The sequence below is a fragment of the Penaeus chinensis genome, chromosome 21, assembly GCF_019202785.1.
Source record: "Penaeus chinensis breed Huanghai No. 1 chromosome 21, ASM1920278v2, whole genome shotgun sequence".
Lineage (NCBI taxonomy): Eukaryota > Metazoa > Arthropoda > Malacostraca > Decapoda > Penaeidae > Penaeus > Penaeus chinensis.
Window position 1 is genome coordinate 24,012,625 of NC_061839.1, and position 5,000 is coordinate 24,017,624.

Consider the following 5,000-nt stretch of genomic DNA (forward strand, 5'->3'; position numbering starts at 1 on the left):
TTTCTTATTATTATTATCATTATCATTATTATCATAATCATCATTATTATTGTTATTATTATTATTATTGTTATTATTATTATTATTATTGTTATTATTATTTTTATTATCATTATCATCACTATTGTTATCATTATTATTTTATTAGTTATTAGTATTAACGTAATTATCATTACCAGTTTTTTTTTTTTTTTTTTTTTTTTTTTTGGGGGGGGGGGGGGGGGGGGGGGGGCAGGCAAGGGCATGCGAACGTAAAAATCCGGCTACAACCAAATGATGATTAAACGTATAAACAAAACCTTGAAACATGCGCCTGACCCCTGTGGAAAGTGAGCAAGGACTACCGGGCCAAGTTAAAGAAGTTAATCCGCCTTAAAGTGGGTATCTTAAATATCGGAACAATGGCTGGAAAGGGAAGAGAGGTGGCAGACTTGATAGAGAGGAGGGTGTGCTCTGCGTGCAGTAGACTAGTTGGAGGGGAAATAAGGCGAGAGATCGATGCGATTGAGATTTGCGAAGTTCTAGCTTCGCCCGGGCCTTCCATATATGGCCCGGGCTCACTTACCGAATAATCATACAAGTGTTTGTTCACAATACAAACGTTTGCTCATATGACACCTGTCTCCGTCATAGGTTCATCCCCTGTATAGCTCTGCTCCTTTTGTTTGTGTTTAATTTTTGTTTTTATCCTCTTGTAAATTGTATTATAAACATAGTGTTTACATCTATTACCTGAAAAGCTCTGCTTCCAAAAAGCTAACTTAAAGCAACAAAATATTTCACCCACATCAGACACGTTAAAGATCAGCAAGGAACAGTTTTGAGCGAGGAGGATAAGATGCTGATGTGTAAATAATGTACTATATGTTATATTATTGTTTGTACTAAATTCAGTTTTGGCTATAAATAAATGTTTCAATGTTTCAGCACCTGAAAGAGATTTGAAATTGTAAGGTCATAAATGAAGAGGCAGTGGCGGCGCAGCATAAGTAGCGCATAAGTAGTTGGTGCTGGATTGCGAGATGGAGTGTGGAATTCGGAAAAGGCATAAACAGGCAGAGCGTAAAATCAAGTGGTGGAGGTAGAAGGAGAGTAACCTGAAAATGGGTTTAAAAGAAACCGGGCTGGAACGTGCGAGGGATTTGTTATTATTATAATCGTTATAATGATACTACTGCTACTACTACTATTACTACTACTACAACAACAACTGTGGTGGGAGTAATAAGGGAGGTTGGACAAGTGTTAAGCAAACATCTGGTAAGGGAGCCCATAGAGGTAACGAAACTTGCTGGTGGTACAAAGAGGTGCAAAGGGTGACTAATGAAAAGAAAGAGGCAAAGAAGAGATGGGAGAAATCTGGTTTGTAGGGAGATTGAGAAGAGTGGAAGAGAGCAACCAAGAGGGCGAAAAAGGAGGTGGCAATTGCGAAGTCGAGAATGAGCTAGAAACACCGGGGGAGAAAGAAATTTGTATAGGACAGAGTAAGGGACAAAGCATCAACACACATGAGGCAGGTTATAGATCAGCAAGGAACAGTTTTGAATGAATAACTAGAGAAGTAAGGAAAGCTTTAAAGAAAACGAAAAACAACAAAGCCACAGTACCAGACAATATCCCGGCAAAAGTGTGGAAGAGTTTAGAACATGTGGGATCTGATGCAAAAGACCTACCAGAAGATACCACTAGAATGGAAAGATAGTGCAATAGTTAGGAGACATTACAGGGGTATCAAAATGATGTCACGCACTATGAAAATTTGGGAAAGAATAATAGAGAGTAGGCTAAGAGAAGAAACAACCGTGGGAAACGAGCAGTTTGACTTCATGTCAGATAGAGGGATGACAGACGCCATCTTTGCACTTAGGCAAATGATAGAAAAGCAGAGAGAAGAGGGATTTGCGTATGGTCTTCGTGGACTTGGGAAGGGCGTATGATAAAGTGCCTAGGCAAGAAGCATGGAGGTGCATGAGGGAAAAGGGGGTAGCAGAATAGTATGTGAGATTAGGCCAAGATACGTATGAGGGAGCAAAACCGAGAGTAAGAAGCAGTGTGGGAGTCGCAGGTTGGATATCCGTAAGAGTGGGATGTTCTTTCTGAACATCGTTTGCAGACGACATAGTTATCTGCTCTAACAAAAGAGGAGAGACCGAAAGGAAACTAGAGTATTGGGGAATGGCTTTGGAAGACAGACAATTAAAAGTCGGTAGGAAGAAGACTGTGTGGGATTCATCTGCGATAAAAGTGAGGGAAAGATTACGCTGCTTGATAACACCTTGAAAAGAGCTGGAACCATTAAATACCTCAGTTCAACAGTGGCGGAAAACCAAGGATGATAATGTGAGAGGCGATCTGAGAGAAAAGGGTTGGAGACAGGAGGGCCTGGAGGCAACTCATCAAAAACGTCGAGTAAAAGATTGTTTATTATTATTATCATTATTATTATTATTGTTATTGTTATTGTTATTGTTATTGTTATTGTTATTATTATTATTATTATTATTACCATTACCATTATCATTATCATTATCATTATCAATATCATGATCATTATCATTATCATTATCATTATCATTATCATTATCATCATCACAATTATTATTATCATCATCATCATCATCATCATTATTGTTATTATTATTATTATTATTATTATTATTATAACTATTATTGCTATTATAATAATTCTTCTTCTTATTATTATTGATATTATTATTATTATTATTACCATTACTATTATTACTATTATTGTTATTATCATCATCATCATCATCATCATCATCATCATCATCATCATCATCATCATCATCATCATCATCATCATCATCATAACCATAACCATAATCATCATCATTGTTATTATTATTATTATTATCATCATAATCATTTTTATTATCATCATTGCTATTGTTATTATTATCATTATTTTTAGCATTACATCATAATTATCATAACATTATTATTATTATCATCATTACCATTATTATCATTATCATATTATTGTTATTATCAACATTATCATTTTCATAAACACTATAATTATAATTATCATTTTCATGAATACCCTCATTATTATTATCATTGTTGTTATTATGGTATTATTATTATTATAAATATAATTATTATTATTGTAATTATACTTATCATCATTATTATCACTATCCTTATCACCATCATCATCATTATTACTAATATTGCCATTATCATTAGGATTATCATTGTTATCATTGTCATTACAATTTTTTGTTCTATGTTATCATCTTCATTATCATTGTCATTACCAATATCATTATTATTATTACTATTACTATTATTATTATTGTTGTTATTTTTATTCCTGTTATTATTTTTGTTGTTGCTATATTTAGTATTGTTAGGATTATTATCATCAACATTTGTATTATTTTATCACTATTGTTATTATCATTATATCTTCATCATCATCATCACCTTAGCATCAGCATAACCACCATTATCATATTTGTAATTATTATTATTTTCATCATCACTTTTATCATCATTATTATAACTATTATCCTTAGCATCATTATAATTATTGTTATTACTATTATCATTAGCAGAATCATTATTAACAGTTGATGATTAAACAAATAAATGTGCTAGACATCAAATGTCACATACAGCCCTATAGGTAAAGGACTGTGGCAGAAAGGGTAAAAATGAGTTAACGATTAGGGTGGGTGGATAGAAGAGGATGAAGAGAAGGAAAAGGAAGGGAGGAGAAGAAAAGACCATGCGTTATTAGTTGCGATGAGGGCTGAGGTCCAAGGCAGGGGCGATCCTCCTCATTGGGCCCTAGTCCTTGCCTCATGAGCCCCCAAAAGAACACGCAAGCAATTATTATCATTGTCATCATCTCCGTTACCGTCACCCTCCCCCCCCCTCCCCTCCTCCTCCTCCTCCTCCTCCTCCTTCTTCTTCTTCTTCTTCTTCTTCTTCTTCTTCTTCTTCTTCTTCTTCTTCTTCTTCTTCTTCTTCTTCTTCTTCTTCTTCTTCTTCTTCTTCTCCTCCTCCTCCTCCTCCTCCTCCTCCTCCTCCTCCTCCTCCTCCTCCTCCTCATTGGGCCCTAGTCCTTGCCTCCTGAACCCCCACGACAACGACGCGCAAGGGATTGAGAAGGAGAGTATCATTGTTATCATTATAATAATAATTTTTATTGATATCATTATTACTGTTATCATGGTTATTATTATCATTACTATTATTATTATTATTGTCTTTATTATTATAATTATTATTCTTTTTATTATGATCATCAGTCTTGCTATTATTATATAATTATATTTATTGTTTATTAGTATATATTATAATTATTTCTATTGTTCTTATTATTGTTATTATCATTATTATTATTGATATTATTATTATTGTTCTAGTTCTAGTCATCTAGAACCTAATATCAGAACTTCTGTAAATTAGGTACTGTACTGATATAGACAAGCAAATATATATTTGAACATATTTTTTTCCTGTATTTTGTATGCTATTTTCCTGTAATATTACACTGATATTGCAACAACATTTTCTGAGATATCTTATCTTAGAATTAACATAAACTTTGTATCACAGGGCATTGTAAGTAATACTTCAAAGCTGTAATGTAATTGTGCATTTATATAATCCAGAATATTTGTTTTTCCAGCTTCAGAGTACCCTTCTCTCACTTTTGTTAAGATAGAGAAATGCAATATGGATCATTCATTCTCAAACCTAATGAAAAAATAAAACCTATAAAAGCTTTAACGAATTTTAAGATTATAACAGAATATTTGTACCCTTGAGATTTCAATTAAACTTTCTCTTCACACAGTATGAAATATAGTAAAAACTGCTGTTCTCATATCTACGAACAAAACATTCTATTTTCTTTCTTTTTTCATTGAGGGAGAGCTAATCATAAATTTTACATGAGAATATCAAAGAAATTAGGAGATATTATTTTCAAAAATTATATATCATGAAGACATTCCACTAATAGA

The 5,000-nt window shown here is 33.3% G+C and overlaps 1 long non-coding RNA gene across 2 annotated transcripts in view; it reads left to right on the plus strand.

The window, feature by feature from the left end:
- The window catches only part of LOC125036338, a 7,353-nt gene extending 4,866 nt beyond the window's left edge, over nt 1-2,487 (plus strand). The window contains exon 4 of one of the 2 annotated variants that reach the window (XR_007115894.1): nt 236-2,487. This is a non-coding gene — a long non-coding RNA (uncharacterized LOC125036338). The remainder of the gene's footprint in view (nt 1-235) is intronic. The other variant, XR_007115893.1, reaches the window with a different exon arrangement.
- Nucleotides 2,488-5,000: the final 2,513 nt, after the last annotated feature.